The following is a 19,220-nucleotide window of genomic DNA, read 5'->3' on the forward strand; positions in this document are numbered from 1 at the left end:
CAAGGAATAAAGTTCAACGTCTCTCATTGGGCAATAAAACATATGATGAGAGAAATGCAAATGGAGATAAACTACGGCAAACCGGGTGATGTGTGTATTTGTCCCGACATGTCTTCATTAGGGCTCCCATGTCGTCATATGCTTGTGAAGTATTAAGAAGCGATACATATTGAAGTTATTGATCCGTATTGGAAGCAACTATCTTTCACCCCTCCACCTACGGAAGCTCCCGGATAATCACCATGGGATACGAACGAATCAAAGGAATTCTACGAAGCTTACTCACGTGGCAACTCAGCTATCCGGCAAGTTTTATTGAGCCAACCAAGTCTAATTACACGGCCATGGATAGCAGAAAGTGAAGATACAACAAAGGGAGATCCTCCCGGTAGACCACAATGTAAAACGGCAAGGAGAAAACAAAGGAACAGATAAGTAGCCGCAGTTTGCCGAACTTGTTCGGGGTTCATTTGCTTGTTCTTCGTATCCCCAAACAATTGAATGAGATTGACGAATGTGATAGTGTTTTTCCGGGAATGGTCTGTCTTGTACATATTTGCCATAGTTATTTTCTTGTCCCACCCAAACAACGTTTTAGTCAGCTCATAGATCTTGTCCCATCCTAGGTCCTTACAGTCATCTCCTTCCTTAACGGCTTTCCCAAGAACCTCTAGACCTAGCATTCTTTGGACATCTTCAGGGATAATGGTCATCTTTCCAAAATGAAAATGCATGGTATCAGTTTCACCAAAAAACCTCTCCAAAAGGAGTTCACCATGATGGGATCAGTGGATACATAATTTTCTACTGCGGAATACAACTTAGATGCTCTGACTATTGCTTGAACTTCGGGACACTCTAAATCCAAAGGCCATATATCACTTGATTGATGGCGGGTAACACGGTAGGCTTTCTTGTGGTCTTATAAAAACACACCAAACTAAATTAAATTCACATGATCACAGATAAATAATATAATAACAAGATGCAAACGTCTTACATTAGTTTGATAGATCCAACGAGCCCAAGAGTTCTTGTAGTCAAATAAGAGTTGATGATTTATCGGTTCACCCCACTATCTTCCATTATAGCGGTCTGGAATCATGTCATATCTTGTAGGAAGGTGGAATGGGAGTCCTTTTTCCTTTTTCTTAGGGGCTTCAACTCCGACATCAGGTTGTCCTAAGCCACCAGCTTGTGAGGATGATCCACCTTCTCGGGCCGGTTCAAGAGATTTTTCCCACTCATTATCATCATCACTGCTAGTTGTGTCACTTATAGGTTGATCCCGAATAACGACCTTAGCACGATCCGGATCAGAACGACTACGTCGATCCCAAGAAGACTTAGGTTTTTCAACAGCTTTGCCCTTTCCTTTGTTCATTTGTGCTGCTCTAGACCTATGTTCCAATATGTAAATTGAGTTATATACTGGAAGCCGGCTTGGATATTGAACATAACATCAGTGCCGGAATATGTGCCGGCGTGCTTAATAATTAAAACTCAATTCCGATTTTCTTGAATTTTATATAGAGATTTAACAATTTAAGGGAAAGACAATAGGCATGGTATGTTAACATATCGACACTTCCGGCAGAGGTGCCGGCATGGTAAGATAGATATTTTCTATTATGGAAATAAGGGAATTTTGTACAGAGTTTTCAACAGAAGAGGCAAATTAAAGACGGCATGGTATTCCCAAATATACAAAGTCGGCACACAAAACCGGCATAGTATTCAATTAATTTTATATGTCGGCAGGTTCATGCAATAAAATAGGGATACAAGACATATAATCAGGCATGATTTTCAAATTGATTTCTACCGCGAATCAAACATGTAACTGAATTTCAATTGACTATATTGCAATTTCAAAATTTTCTTTTAGTGTAGTAGAAAGACTAAACAAGCAAGTTTCACTTTGTGTTTTCTTGTATGGGATAAACCCTAAAAATAAAATACTTCAATAAGGAAAGACTAACATAGACATCACTTACCGCATCAAATTAGTTATTTCCGCCTCACCAACAGACACTTCAGGCACTTTTGATTTCGGTTTACCACCATCATCAACAGATTCTTCAAGATTGGGTTTGGGGTTTCCAAGAGGTTTGCGACGACCCATTATCTTTGGTATAGAATATGAAACAAAAAGCGAGATTGAATACAACTAGAGATTGAATAATTTCCTTTCTATAACCGTCACTTAAATAGAATCAAGGAGTTTGTAACCGACGCATAAATGGTATTAAGGAATTTGTAACCGTCAAATAAGTGGGATGAAATAGTTTGTAACCGTCACATAAGTGGAGTTAAGGATTTTTTAACTACCACATAACTTGAGTTTGTAACCGTCAGAATGCTGGCATTCAAAGATGGTACAATCCAACGCCGACATTCTGACAATCAGTTTAAATTGTAACCATAATACGGCATTGAATGTTGATCACATTTCAGTTCCGACACGTGTAATGGTATAGTATTTGGTTATTTTTTAATGTCGGCATTGTAAATAGATTTAATGAAATAAACAACATTAACCACATAATCTTAAGGAAATTAACTTATAAAAACACTAACCCAAACTGGCTTTCATATTAATCTTAAGGAAATAAACTTAAAAACATTAACCACATAAACAACATTACACATAAAATGAAAGATCTCAAGCTAATTGCAACTAACATCATTTCTTGGAACGAGATTCAACAAACAAAGCAGCTTTGAAATGCCTAAAAGGCTCCTTTATCCACTTGGTGTATGCGTCCTGAGCTTGATACTTATTCCCTCTGTCTTGCGAGAAACTCGTTGTATTTGCGACATAATTTTATGAGGGCAGTTGTTCGATGCGCTACAAACTCATCCCCGTAATCTATTTGCGTTTCTTGCACTTACCATCCTCCAACTTGGGCATATAAGGACCACTACTGACAAGATTAAAAAAAAGATTCAAAGGGCGGTGATCTTCCGGGAAATCCGATACTATGTAGAAATTTTTAATCCATTCGGTTTCTTCAACAACATCCGCTTTTATCTTCGCTTGTTTTACACGTTCTTATATTTTCTTTTTTTCTTTGCGATATTTTGCTTCTTTTGCTGCCTCTTCTTTTTATCTTTTCCTTCTAAGTATCTCTTCTTCCATTGCGGAAATTGACTTGGTGGTGGTTTCCTTCCTTCTAATATTTTCTTGTATAATGGCAATTGAGTTGGTGGTGGATGATATTGATTTCCTATCGGAGTCGATAGTTTGTTCTTCTTAAGTTTTTCTTTTTCCATGGCAATGATGAAATCATTAGTTGATGATGGATTTTCCATTGGAGATATGTGTTGGAGAAAACTCTTTTTTTTAGGTATCAAGTGCAATGGGTGTATCAATTCCTCTAAATAGACGAGGACCCAATGGCTCTTTTTCCACTTGTGGATGGGGACGTGAAGAGTCGAGTGTGTTATCGAGACTCCTCGACCGAGCAAGCTACTGAACCTCACACAGATGCACTTCAAAGTGAGTGCTTAGACTCGAGAGATCAATCTGTAGGACTCCGACCTAAACCAAGTCAATGGCCATTCCAGAGTCAATTCGATCGTAGAGAGGGAGATGGGTTGATCTGTAGGAGGGAAGATGAGAATTGTGTGGTATCAGTGATGATCAAGGATTGTGGATCTGTTGAAGGTTTCTGCAATTTTTGGTGAACTGATGGGTTCGAATAAGTTCTGATAGATTGATGAATTCTTGAGAGTAGTTACTCGAGAAATTCGATAATTGATGATAGCTAGTGATCATTCGTTGTCTTCAATCATAGATTCAGAGACTTATTATATTGTCAGAGTTGTGAACACCTTGATCCATGTAAGTGTGACGGTTTCTTGAGTGAAATAGTGGGAAAGTGGGAGATTGTGGTGAAAACAGTTCAAGATTGTGCGGAGACTTGGTTGATCATTTACCCACTACTTTACTAACTCCTTCAACCATTAACACGACTTACTCACATTTTTCGTTGTGGATGAATCCACGTGTTGTAGGTCGCCAGACCAAAACCCTAATTGATATCCCCCAATTTGACGTGATTGATGTCTCTCGAATCGTGGAGTCTGCATGACATACGTGTATTAATTAGTCAGTTGTTGACTGATTAGACAGTGAGTCTAGGTTTTGTTGAATCGAGCATGAGTGATGAATGCTCAGCGATTCATGGATAGAACATGTAGTTCTATGAAATGATGTCAATATTGTAGATTCAGTGATGAACTATTGACCAATATTTGAGCGACTGAGCAAGTATTGCTCAATTCGGCGAATTACTGAATATTGAGAATTTGACGAGCAACTGAGCAAGTATTGTTCAATTTGACAAATGAATGATTATTGATAATTTGACGTGCAATTGAGAAATTATTGCTCAATTCGACAAATTACTGATAAATTACTAAATATTGATAGCTGGATCAATATTCGAGCAACTGAGCAAGTATTGCTCAATTCGACGAATTATTTATTGGTGACGCAACCAATAAAATATTAAAATATTGGTAGATTACCAAATATTATATGATTAATTCATATGTTGATTGCTGAATCAACATAAATTCATTAGTGTTTGAATCTTGCTCATAATGATGATTCGTGGAGCATTTATTCGAAATCCTAATTTCAGATCAATTATCTGTTAATTGATGAATCGTTGTAAATAGGTCATGAGTGATAAAGGGACCGACCACATGAAATAATGGGCGTCCATGTGGTTCCCAGTGCTCGAGCGAGCATGTACCAGGGTCCTCAGTTGGAGGATTGGTGAAAGAATGTTGGTTTCATCATTTATTGAAATATTGTTGGATTTAGCATTAGGTGATAATACCTACGAATGGAAGATGGGGACCGACCAAGAGGGCACGAAACCGGTTCTTGGTGGTCATGGGACCAGCTGTTGGTCGTTTGAGCAATCCCCAGGTTGGTTGGAGAGAATTTGGGCCCAATATGAGCAATTGAGAAAATTAGGTCAGAATTATGAAAACGTGTCGGACCGGCTTTGTGCAAGCCCTAAGGATGACCCTGGTCGGTCAAGCAGGAATGCACGTGTTACCATGGTGTCCGTGTTTCCGTACTGAGAGTTTCATTATTTTCTGATGTGCGTTTGAGCAACATTGTGAATTTTCAGAAGAGTTTCTTCTTGACTAAAATTCTTGATTTTTGCAGGAATGAGCATGTATGTGCTCAATTGGTTAATATTTTGTAAACATTTGAATAAGGATATTTTAACATTCAATATTTCCGTGAGAAACTAGCCGGTCACGTGACCATGTTGGCTTTTGGTTTTTCATGATTCGAGCAAAATTTGAGAAATTATGACGAAATCATGATTTTTGCTCAAACCAAGAAGTTTCATGAATTGAGGAAAACAATAATTATAAAAGACTAGGGATTGCAAGGTGTGGTATCGTCCACGGCTAGGGCATGGCCGACCGGCTATGTTGCCCGATCCCTCAACACTTTCCCTAATTTTATATTATTACTTTTCATGAAACCGTGATATTATGGAGAATCCATGAGTTTTGCTCAAACAAGGAAAGTAGCTAAAATCAAGGCGTTTTCATGAGTTCATGAAAATAACAAAAATAGGGAAAAATAATGGAAGAGGCATGGGCCCGGCCACGGCTACGGCACGGCCAGCCAGCCGGTGGGCCCGGCCCATGTCGCCTCTTATTATTTTATTATTATTTATAGTTTTCTCCTGTTTTGCGTAGGATTCCTCATCTGTCCATATTTTTGAATACTCGTTTGTGCATCCGGGTGCTCAGTCGTGCATCATTGTCGAGTACATTTGCACCATTTTTGTGGGGCTTACTCAGTGATGATCCAGATGCCCGATTGTTGAGTATTTATTACTAATTTATGAAATTCAGTGGAGAATGATTCATGAAACTGAGTAATAAAAGTGAGTAGTTGTTTATTATCAATCCATAGGATCAGCCGTGGATTCGACCATGAATTTGGAATAACAGAGTCAAATATTATCATTCCATGGGATCGTGGATTCGACCATAGAATCGGAGTAATTAAATATTACCATTCCATGAGATCAGCTGTGGATTCGATCATGAAATCGGAGTAATAAGATTATTACCATTTCATGAGATCAGCCGTGGATTCGATCCTGAAATCGAAGTAATGAGATTATCCATTAGCATTCCATGAGATCAGCCGTGGATACGATCATGAAATCGGAGTAATGAGATAAAGTATATTATCTTCTAGGAATTCAGTGGTGAATGTCACGGTAGAATTAATCTATTACAGAAGGGATATTAGCCAGTTAAAGCGTCATATCCGTTCTGAAGGTGCATAGTCAGGAGACAACGAGTGTTGCTGAAGTCTTGAAGACGTTATTGCTCTCAATCTACGGAGAACCATCTGGATCTATGCACGGTCTCTCTACATAGTCAGGGAAAAGTGAGTGTCACCGGCGTCCTGAAGGCGTTATTGCTCTCAATCTTACGGAGAACTACCCAATCGTTCTTCTATGTAGAGGTGGGTCTCTCTCATGTAGTCAGGGAACAATGAGTTTCACCGACGTCCTGAAGGCATTATTGCTCTCAATCTTACGGATAACCGCCCAATTATGTTATTCTACATAGAGGCCATGATGAAATGCCAGGTGTCAAACTCTCATCTGTGGAGGCCTTTCGAGAACATGTTCATCATGGCTTCGTAAAATATGAATCGTCACATGCCTGAAGTCGACATGCAGTATCATGATTTTACGGTTTAGTCCTTTGTTGAAAATCCACCATCAACACCACTTTATTGTATCGGCATTGTCAGTAACCGAAACTCCATGCCGACAGTCCCCTTTAATGGTATATATTTTGAAAAAATAGCCATTGGGCATTGAATGTTAAAATACGGCACTGAACTATGGTTAACGATGTTGCCGGCACCTACTACCGGCGTAGAGGTTTATTAAGATTCAATGCCGGAATAAGGTTTATTGTAGACAGAAACAAAAAAAAAATTGACACTCTATCCTGGCATAAAGTTATATACTATAATCCACGCTGGCACAAATACCCCAAAGAAATATGTTAACATAATATGCCGGAACTATAATTTATTTCGAATGTAATCCTTGTCAACGGAACAACGAATGCACTTAGCTTGTGCATTAAGCCTTTGAACCCCTAGGCGACCCTAGTGGACGAGTTATAGTCTAGTGATGGTTTACATAGAGATCTACCCACAAAACCTACACTAAAACTTCTAAAGCCATCAATTTTCGTCCGAGGACGATACACCGTCCATCATCTCCGGGGCATACTCCGGGATTTTGGATTCCATGAATTGATAGGTTGCATCGAATATGAATGTTTCCTCCTTTCCCTCCAAGTAGTGCGCTTTTACGACTTCATGCTACAAAAACATAACACAAACTTACTTTGTTAGTGGTGTTTAGTAGGAAGATCAAACAACATGGACCACGTAAAATAAACCAAAAAAATACTTACAAATTTTTCAATGGAAAAGTTAAAGTGGGGAGCATTGAAAATTTGTTTTTGGATAGCTAAATAAGCAAGTATCGCATTTTCGATGACTAGGTGCCTATCATGAATTTGTTGAACACTTCTTCCATTGGGATTCCCAAACTTTTTCCTATATTTGTTATGGAATCCACCCTTACGGAGGACTTCCTTCTAACTCGAGTTTCCGCGTACCAAGCTTTGGTGATTGCCAAATCTTCATTTGAATCAAATGATACCATTGTTTTGTGTGTAGAGGTATTGGGAGAGTTAGAAAGAGTATATAATGGTATGAGCTTTGGAGAGTATATGGAACAAGGTGTGTGTTGTTTTGTAGGGAGAACTGGTGTCTTTGTAGGATAATTCCCAAATTTGGCCGCTATTGTACTCCAAAAATGAAGTTGTACTTGCAAAATTTTGAATTTTAAGCTTTCCGGCATGGTAATAAGGATAATCGATATGCCGGAATAAGGTTTCCGGCATTGTGTCATCTATAAAACCAATGCCGGAATAAGGTTTATTTACACAGAAACCATAAAATTTTGACATTATATCCCGGTATAGGAATATATATATATAAGATCTACGCCGGCAAATACTACCGGAGTGGAATTATGTAAACATGCATTTGAGTATTTCAAATGTAGTCCTTGTCGCAGGAAGCACGGATGCACTTAGCACATGCATCAATCCTTTAAACCACTTGGAGACCCAAGTGGACGAGTTATAGTCTCGTGAGGGTTTACATAGAGATCTACCCACAAAACCTTACCAAAAACTACCCTAAAAACCTAACCAAAAAGCACTAAACCTATGAATCTTTTCAAGAAGAAGCCGTCTCCGAGTCACCCAGCTGGTGGTACTCTGTGACTTTGGTTACGATGTGGTTCACGTTTTCTTCAAACATGAATGCTTCCCCCTTTTCCTGTAAGTAACGCGCTTTCACGGCTTCATGCTACAAAAACAACACACAAACTTAGTTTGTTATATAAAAATTGAAAATAGTGGATTGTGTCGAATTAATCATAAAGATACTTACGAGTTGTTGAGGGGACAATGTATTGTGGATAGCCTGCGTGATCTGGTGTTTCATTTTTAAATACTCAACCACCGCATCTAGGATGATGTCGTGCCGTTGCTCGATTTGTTGAGCAGTTTTTCTCTTCGGGTTACCATAATCGTGAGTAAATTTGTTAAAAATCTTTAGGCACATGGAATCAAGCGAACTGTTATCTATAGTTGAAGGAAGAGTTTCAGAATACCATGCTTTGGTGATTGCTAAATCTTCATCGGAGTCAAACGATGCCGTTTGTTGTATGTGGGAGTAGGTTTTATACTAAACTATCTATAGATGAATCTTTTAGGGCTTAGGGTTTTATAAGTTTAGAGTCTGAAGGATATACTAAAGAACATACGAGTTTTGGGTAATTTGGTCCAAGTATTAGCTCTCTTTATATAGAGAAAAATCTCAACGGATAGTTTTTTTGAAATCACCTGTGCCGGGATTGTAGTTAATATGAAGAGGTACGCCGGTACCAACTTCCGGTATGAATCACCGTTAAACGTCCATGCTGGTAACGTATTTTCTTACGTAGAGATTCTGTGGACTATGCAGATGGTACCGGAGTAGTTTTAACGACAGCGTACAATGCCAGCAGAGACTACCGACAGTGATTTTGTTTCTGCGACAATGCCGGTACATGTGAATTTAAAAAAAACGGCTAGTTTTTTAAAAAATAAGACCGTTGGAGCTTCAATCTATATAAAACCCCCCCATTACTTTGCAAAAATGTACACAAAGTACATATTAAATAACAACTATCCTTCTCTCAAGAACGCAAGCCTCAAAAAATAGATCAAGCAAGCACGTTTCAAGGTTCACAAGCGATGGGAGATTCATCAACAAGCTCTATTTGAAAACTACTATCAACCTCTACCTGCAAACTAAGTAGATTCAACATTACTAACGATGGATTGGAAAGTTATAATCTTCTCTACTAGGACAAATCACTAATATAATGTTCTCTTACAGAGTCATCATTGCAGCTGTCAAATTTGCAAGTCACCTTGTCATCTAGCCATGGAATGTCCTTTATTTATTCGAAGTGTAGAAACTGTGATGGGACACGCCAGTTTTGAATTGCAAAAACTGATGATGCTGAAAATGGAAGAATGTTTCTGAGGTCTTTGAATCACCCAAAGTGCGAAGAGTTTCAATGGTTTGACAAAGCTGTTGCACTAGCCGAAGCAAGAGAAAACCACAAGGGCCAATGCAAGCCTATTGATGGGTGTGATGAGTGTTATATTAAGGGAAAGGAATGTGTTGAAAGAGCAGATGAACCAATGAAGATGGTCCTTGACACCGAGATTCCAGACGATGTCTTCGAAGATATTCGCGAAAGGCTCAAGATAAAAAAATTCTTACATAGGTTTGATAGATCGTACGATCCCACGAGTCCTTGTAGGCAAATAGATGTGTTGGATCGTGAGCTTCACCCCAAATTCTACCACGATCAAGGTTAGGTATCATGTCATCAATGTGAGGAAGGTGCGGACCTTTAACTTTTACTTTGCAATTGCCTTTGACTTTTCCTTGTATCGGTTGTTGACTTGGTCCACCAACTTCACTTTGGCTTGCTAATTGACTTGGAAGAACCTCATTATCTTCCTCCTAAGTTTCCTCTTCGTCATGCTCATCGTCCTCAGGTGTTCCACTAGGTTCACGGATTACGAGTAGTCTACGGTTACCACCACTCTTCCAAATTATCCCTCTTGTATCAGCCCCCAAACGCTTTTTGCGACCTTGATCTTTCCCTCGAGGAGGCAGATACTGAGGAGTATCAAGACCGTCCTTCATTCTTCTCTTAATCAAAGCTGGTTCAGATTTTTGATTGTTAATGTATTTTTAGTAAATAGGATTCGAACTCTAAGACTTGTTAAGATTAATTTTAAAGGAATAAAATAGAGATTTACTGGGTCTAGGATTCGGCCAAACTCATATCAATAGGTTCAATTATTCATTCTCAAACAATTATCGCTCGACAAATAAAACAACATCGACTCTTATTCTTGCCAAGGTAGATTCTCTAAACATTAGTTATAAATCGTAAGCATGGGACATCAAACATCTAAGCAAGCATGACCCATCTAATAAAATAATAACTAATTTTTTCAAATCATAATTCTATTTTAATTAAGTGAAAAAATCAAATAGAAAATAAAATAATTTCACCCATGTATGAAGTCCGGCTTCCTCTGTCGACCCAGTGTTTGGGTCTAGCTTCTCATGATAAAAACACACTCAAAAAATATGATTTATAGCTCAAATGGTGTTTTTATTAATAAAATAATGAATCTACAACACTGTATAGGCGTTACAGAAATCACTGTTACAATATTTGTTGCAAGCTGAAGCTACTTGTTACAATGGACTGTTACAAAATTTAAGACACTAGAAATAACGACTGTAGTTTGCAGTCTTTTTTTCTTCGTGGCTTATTCTTCCTGCAGGTGATGATTCGCTCTGCAACCTCCTATTTTACACTCAGTCCCCCCCAAACTCTCGATGTCCTTTCTCTGCTCCCAGCCACTCTATTTATACTCCACAGGTCGAGAAAATCTTTGTAGTAACTCCATATATTCTTTCTTTACTTTGCTGCATGGTTACGATATTTTATTTTCATTCTTCTTGTTTCTTATCTTCTCACACGTCTTCTACAACTCAGCACACTCCTTACACGCTGAATACAACTCCAAGGTAGAGTAAAACTCGTGCAAGCATGGTATATCCACGTAATCTTCTTAACAGAACCCCATGAAACTCTCATGCTCTGTTTTCACCAATCCACCTAACCATCACAATTTTCTCGATTCCAACTCATATACCAGTCATGTTTTAGTCAAACATGATATTTTAAACTGATTTCAGCGATTAAATCTTCACTGAGCTTCTCCACAATCTTCATAAAATCTATACAGGGAATATTGCAGGTGACACATCGTTTTCCCTGTTTTATCTTCAAGTTCGATATCCGTCCCAAACTGATTGAAACTATCGACCATACCATCCCTGTTTAGTAGAAACAAACTGGTTTCAATCCAAATCCGAGATTTAGTCTCTCTCGAACTCCCCACAATCCTTCACAGAAACTTTCGGGTTTTTAAGCCTTCCCTGTTTTCTTCTCTCCGACGATATAACCCAAGTTAATCCAATCCAAAGACCTTACCAACCCTGTTTGGGTCTAATAAAGTTATCACAAATAAATCAGCGATTGAATCTCTCCCTAGAATGCCCAAAAATCAAACCCTAAATTCTGTTCTTCACTGCCATAATTTCCCGCCAAAACTGTTCTTGTTATTTCCATCAATCGTTGATTATTCAACCAAATGTAACTTAAACAAAGCACATTACCACCTCTATTTAGTCCCTAGGAACAAACCCATTTGATTTCAGCGCTTTAGTCTCTTCCTAACGCCTTCAAATCTTCAACCCTAATTCTGCAGCCATTTTCCCGCCAAAATTCAAAATTCAAACGAAGAAGATGACTGCCCCTTATCCAGATCCAGCGTACCTTTATCTATTTGGGGTATATTTAGTAATTTTTTGGGTGCGAATAGTAATTGGGTTACCCCTTAGTAATTGAGGTGCCCCTTAACCAGCGATGAGAGTCCGAATAACATGCGTCCTCCGGGTACAAAAACCACTTTTCGAGCAACTTTCTCCATAAGAGCTTATTTCACAAAAACACCTACAAACAATTTTATTAGTGATAAAATGAGTCCCAGCTAATGTATTTATGGGTGAAAATGTGTCGCGCTTTCGTGCTCATCAAAAGCATCTTTAGTTTTTCCTTTGTTAGCTTCCTTGTCTCTAGCCCTATATCAAAAGAAACACGAAATGAATATAAGACAACTCACATTCAGTCTTAATACCAACACAGGTTTACGAAAAAAAAACATTCTGGGACCACAACCGGCATAGTAATTTGGCAAACACAGCATGTCGGCAGTGAACAACAACTATTGACAATGCCAGTACTCCCTACGTTGTTCCTGGATAAAACATGAGCACTACCGGCACTCACGAAAAAGATCAACTCCATGCCCGAATAAATGTAAACCAATGTCGTAACTGTAATGACCCGTCCCTCCACCGATATTGTCCCCACTTAGCCACTGCGGCTATCCGACAGTGTGGGATTTTCAACGGGCATCGCTGCGGTAATCCAACAGAAACTTCCCAAATGGTCACCCATCCCTGGATTACTCCCGCCCGAGCACGCTTAACTGCAGAGTTTTCGGTCAACTCTGGAGCCAATTGTGCGGAAAAGGCCTCGGTGTTAGTAAAGGACGAGTCATTACTTATATTCCATTCGACCAACCACTGCCGAATATCAAGGTAATACAATACCACCACCTTAAATTGGATCCGTCCTCGGCTCTGGAATATACTTTCAAGCCCAGATCTCCGACGCTCACTGCCCCTCATGAGAAGCACCTGGACCAATCCCGCCAGCGTACCTTCCGACCCTCGACAGGTGAACCGTCGTCCGCTCTGATACCATTTGTAATGACCCGTCCCTCCACCGATATTGTCCCCACTTAGCCAGTGCGGCTATCCGACAGTGTGGGGTTTTCAACGGGCATCCTTGCGGTAATCCAACAGAAACTTCCCGGATGGTCACCCAGCCCTGGATTACTCCCGCCCGAGCATGCTTTACTGCAGAGTTTCGGCCAACTCTGGAGCCAATTGTGTTGAAAAGGCCTCGGTGTTAGTAAAGGACGAATTATTACTTATATTCCATTCGACCAACCACTGCCGAATATCGGAGTATTACAATACCACCACCTTAAATTGGAGCCTTCCTCGGCTCCGGAATATATACTTTCAATCCCAGATCTCCGACATTCCCTGCCCCTCATGAGAAGCACCTGGACCAACCCGCCAGCGTACCTTCCCACCCTCGGCAGGTGAACCGTCGTCGGCTCTGATACCAACTTGTGACACCCCGAGTTCCGGACCAGGGTCAAACCCATATGGAGATCCGAACTCGAAGCGTTACGGGTCGGAAAAAGACTATAACCAATTTATGTATTTAAAAGTTAAGCGTTACTGGTCGGAAAGACTATAACCATATACAGTATCGGTGGAGGACGGGTCATTACTTATATTTCATTTGGCCAACCACTGCCGAATATCGAGGTATTACAATACCACTACCTTAAATTGGAGCCGTCCTAGGCTCAGTATATATATTCGCAAGCCCAGATTCCCTACCCCTCATGAGAAGCACCTGGACCAACCCTGTCCAGCATACCTTCCCACCCTCGACAGGTTACCCGTCATCGGTTCTGATACCATTTGTAATGACCCGTCCCTCCACAGATACTGTCCCCACTTAGCCACTGCGGCTATCCCGCAGTGTGGGGTTTTCAACGGGCATCGCTGCGGTAATCCCATAGAAACTTCCCGGATGGTCACCCATCCCTGGATTACTCACGCCCGAGCACGCTTAACTGCAGAGTTTTCGGCCAATTATGGAGCCAATTGTGCTGAAAACACCTCAGTGTTAGTAAATGAAGAATCATTACTTATATTCCATTCGACCAACCACTGCCGAATATCGGGGTATTACAATACCACCACCTTAAATTGGAGTCGTCCTCGGCTCTGGAATATACTTTCAAGCCCAAATCTCTGACGTTCCCTGCCCCTCATGAGAAGCACCTAGACCAATCCCGCCAGCGTACCTTCCGACCCTCAGTAGGTGAACCGTCGTCGGCTCTGATACCATTGGTAATGACGAGTCATCTCCACCGATATTGTCCCCACTTATCCACTGCGGCTATCCGGCAGTGTGGGGTTTTCAACGGGCATCGCTGCGGTAATCCAACAAAAACTTCCCGGATGGTCACCCATCCCTGGATTACTCCCGCCCGAGCACGCTTAACTGCAGAGTTGTCGGCCAACTCTGGAGCCAATTGTGCTGAAAAGGCCTCGGTGTTAGTAAAGGACGAATCATTACTTATATTTCATTCGACCAACCACTGCTGAATATCGGGGTATTACAATACCACCACCTTAAATTGGAGCCGTCCTCGGCTCTGGAGTATACTTTCAAGCCCAGATCTCCGACGTTCTATGCCCCTCATGAGAAGCACCTGGACCAATCCCGCCAGCGTGCCTTCCCACCCTCGGCAGGTAAACCGTCGTCGGCTCTGATACCAACTTGTAACACCCCGAGTTCCGGAGCAGGGTCAAAACTATATGGAGATCCGAACTCGAAGTGTTACAGGTCGGAAAGAGACTATAACCAATTTATGTATTTAAATGTTAATTGTGCTTGGTGATAGAATTATAAAATTTTAAATAAAAAATTGGTTATAGTCTCTTTCCGACCCGTAACGCTTCGAGTTCGGATCTGCATATGGATTTGATCCTGGTCCGGAACTCGGGTGTTACAGTAACACACTTAGGTCTTTAGTCATTCCTCTTACCCAGGTGCAATATTTGTCACTCGTGAGCAAACGGATAAATATGACAGTGACATGGTTATCAGCAGAGGACGTAATAAGGACTAGATGGAGGGATATATGAATCCTTAGCATGACAGTTTCATTGATTGGTATTTATAGTGAATACTTAATACAAGAGGTTACAAAGATCCAGATACATAGCAAGGAAAACGAAAGAGTACGAAGACTAATAACAAAATACTATAAGTTTAGTAGAGGCGATGACAGTTTCATTGATGGGATTTTCTTTTGCATTTCAACTATAAGTTTCTCATATGGTAACATTAAAAGTCATACGGGATTTAGGAAAAAAGATTCTTTGTTCCCTTTTCTCTTCGATGTTGCTATGAGGGCCTCTGCCAGTTGCTTCTTAGAGTTCAGCTGAATGGTTAATTTTAACCAATCATGTTATTTGGATGCAAAGTATGAACAATATCACAATCTCTTCACCGCTTTAAGATGTTTCGAGGCTATTTCTGGTATGAAAATAATTAACAACACTAGGTTAGTCGGTATTAGTGATGTACCGGAATTGAATCAACAAGCTAGTCGACTCAAATGTGCTATTAATAAATTTCCCATCTCGTATCTTCGACTTCCATTGGATGCCAAACACTCTTAATACATTTATGGGATGAACAGATCGATAGATTGAAGAATATCTTTTTTGGATTGATCCTAATATCTCACATTGGTTCAGTTCACTAACCTTCTTGACCGGAGGCGTCTGACACTTTTCAAGAATGGGTGTAATAATGAAGGTGTATGAATACAAAGAGGGTTTTATTGGATGCATGATTCCTAATGATTGGGATTTACCAAGCTGTTTTCTCCAAGGCCATAAGATATTTTTTTTCTCCACTAACCCATTAGTCTTTTGTATGTACTCAAGATGGAGTGAGTACTGTACATGATTAGCTTCCACATGCATTAAAGTACCAAATTCCCTAAGCATATTGCCTTGAGTTAAAAAACCTTAAAAGACATACACAAATCCGAATTTCCTGTTCCATGTCCATTTTAACCAAAATGTGCAAACTATGGGAAAAACACAAAAAACCACAGTTTTCTCCAACTCCTCGTTAGATTAGTTCGAAATTTAACTTTTGTCGACTCTTCATTTTTGTTGCTTCTCAATAGAGTTGAAACAATTAAAGAGACATAAAATCCTATAAAAGGACGAGCTTAAATGAAAATATTGGGGTGTTAAATCATGAACATTGTATTTGTAGATAATGAAATAAAAACCTTTCTCATTTGTGGAGAATGAAATAAGAACCAAACATTTCAAAATGCAAATACACTTCACTTTTAGTTTCACATGACCAATGCAGAGAACTATATCATGAACGCTGAAAAACGATTTTTATCAGTCGCAAATCCACTCAAAGTTTGAAACATTCTCATTTTGGCATTACAATGAACATTTTAACGATGTAATTACAAGAATATGAAAATAATCCTCCTGCTATTAAACAACGGGCAATTTATAAGTGTAAATCCTAATTAACTAACGGAATAAATCGGTTATTGAGTAAAGTCAAAGGTGGATATTTGTAAAGAATCAAATCTCATCCTTGACCTCTATTTTTCTTTTTATCCATGTGCAATGATCCGTTTAAACCCCATTTTAAACAAGCGTCTTTCTTATCCTCATCCACCTAATGTAATCTGTAAAATTTCTTTTTAGGATTTTATCCCTGAGCCTCATCTTTTTATCTCTATGACTCGAACTTGCTAACCAGTAAGATTACTTCAAAATGATCCTACCTTGTTTTATTACGTAACCCCAAGTTATTTTGGGTAGCCCTCAAAATGGGTAGGACATCTTGCTGCCAGTTTCTTTTCTTTTTTTGTTTGTTAAACCAAAACCTCCCAAATCTATTCTTAGTTAAATATGTTTTCGCAAAAAAAGAACTTACATGAATTTGGTAAATAAAATGTCCAGTTAAAAGATTTGAATTCATATAAAATTCTCACAAACAATAGAATTCTTTTAAGTACAAAAATCACCTAAATTAAAATCTGGATACAAAGATTTATCAACGTACAATAACATCTATCGTGTCCAACCCCTTTGTTATTATATTGAGCCACTGGATATCAACATTTTGCCAGATAGTTCTCTCCAGCATCTCATTTTATTTGTACATTCAAGCCTTTCATTTTTGTTTCTCAATAAATTTGAAATGGTAAGAAGAGAAAGTGGTATAAATACGGAAAACCGTTGAGAATTAAACAAATTATTGATGAATGTATATCATGTAGATTATTGTCCCTGTAAAACATTACTGCTGAAGGACAAAAAGTTGAGTAAAACGAAGTTAAGCTGCACAGGCTCTGATACAGTGAATTAATATGATTAAAGTTGAATGCTACCGACAAAGGCCCATTAGCTCAGTTGGTTAGAGCGTCGTGCTAATAACGCGAAGGTCGCAGGTTCGAGACCTGCATGGGCCAAATTTTTAGTTTTTTTGATCAATGTCATCAGAATTAATCCCTATATAAGCAAACCAAATGTTTAGCATAGCTTGCCAAAGGAAGAATGAAATTTTTGTTGTAAATGAATGCAGATTTATAACTTTGAAAAGGAATATGAACCTGTAGATCAAAGATTGAAAGACAAAAAATCTCACGACTCAAAGGCAAAAACTCAAGACGAATCAAGCTGGGCATGCTTAGACTCAATACTATAAGTAATGAATTTGGTCGGATGCGGCGGATTTGGATTTTCTTTTGCATTTCAACTTTGTCCCCTATGCAGTATGCCCTTTGACATTGCCATGAGAGCCTATGCTAGTAGTGGCTTCTAAGAGTTCAGCAGAATGGTTTGGTTAAATGTTTAAGACAATCATGTTATTTCGACGCAAAGTGGTAACACACTCAAAACAATTATGGGATGTACTGATTGATAAATTTGATCAGAGATTATCTTTCTGGACTGATCCTAATTTCTCACATTAGTTATTAGTTCACAAACCTTCTTGACTAGAGGCGTCTGGTTTTTTTCGTCAATAAAAATGGTGGGTGTAATAGTGAAGGTGCATGGATATAGGGAGGGTTCTAATGTAACAAATTCCCTAATCATCTTACCTTAAGTTAAAAAAACTCAAAAAAAAATATATAGAAATCCGAATTTGTTATACTTTATTCGTGTTGACCAACATGTACAAACTATAGGGAAAACACAAAAAAAGTTTTAGTTTTCTCAAACTCCTCATTCGATTAGTTTGAAATTTAACTTTTTTCGACTTCATTTTGGTTTCTCCACAAAGAGTGGACACGATAAAATTAGAGAGACATAAGTACTATAAACGGACGAGCTTAAACGAAATATTGGTGAGTTAAATCATGAAAATTGCCTTTGTAGACAACGAAATACAAACCTTTTTCATTGGTGGAGAATGATATAAGAACCAGGGACGGACCCAAAAAAAATTTCAGGGTGGGGCTGGCTAATATTGTCGGCTTTGCGGCCGAAGGCCGCACTAGATTATATTTTGCTTGAGTGTGTTATTTTCTTGGCAAGCCTGATTTGCTTAATATGCAATACATAGAAAAATAAAACTTAAAGTAAACAACGGACATAATAAGAGAAATTGATTTGTGAGAGCGAATTTCTCAAAAACTATAGATGTTTGAAGTATGGATGTTGTAAATAAGAAGTTCTTCTTGGGTAAAAATTGGTAAGTTCATGAAGATGTCATGTTTTTTGCCTAAAAGTTTATCACTTTCATTGCATGGGTTAGAAATTAAATGGGCTTGTCATGGTTATCAGTGGGCTAACATAAACTTTACATGAATTATACATAGCTAATTTTGTTTTGGGCAGATTCAGGGACGGTCCAGAGCCCCACTTCGCCCTCTCATAGGCCCGTCCCTGATAAGAACCTAGCTTTTGTAAATGCAAATATATTTGACTTTCCATTTCACATGATCAATACACAGAACTATCATGGATGCTGGAAAAAGAATTTTTTTTTTTTATGGTATGTTGGGAAAAAGAATTTCATCAGTCGAAAATCTGCTCGAAATTTTTAACATTCTCATTTTGGCATTACTTTGAAACGAGGATTTTTTATTACCCTCAACCACCAAAACATAACATATACTCCCTCCATTTCAAAATAATATGCATGTTTTTGTGTAAATTTCTATACCAACCTGCCTATTATTTTAAAATGGAGGTAGTAAAA

At 38.9% G+C, this 19,220-nt stretch overlaps 1 non-coding gene across 1 annotated transcript; it reads left to right on the forward strand.

The window, feature by feature from the left end:
* The first annotated feature begins 17,410 nt into the window (after positions 1 to 17,410).
* On the forward strand, positions 17,411 to 17,484 carry TRNAI-AAU. The gene has a single exon. It is a non-coding gene; the product is annotated as a tRNA-Ile (tRNA).
* Positions 17,485 to 19,220: the final 1,736 nt, after the last annotated feature.

This window comes from Papaver somniferum, chromosome 1, assembly GCF_003573695.1.
Source record: "Papaver somniferum cultivar HN1 chromosome 1, ASM357369v1, whole genome shotgun sequence".
NCBI lineage: Eukaryota > Viridiplantae > Streptophyta > Magnoliopsida > Ranunculales > Papaveraceae > Papaver > Papaver somniferum.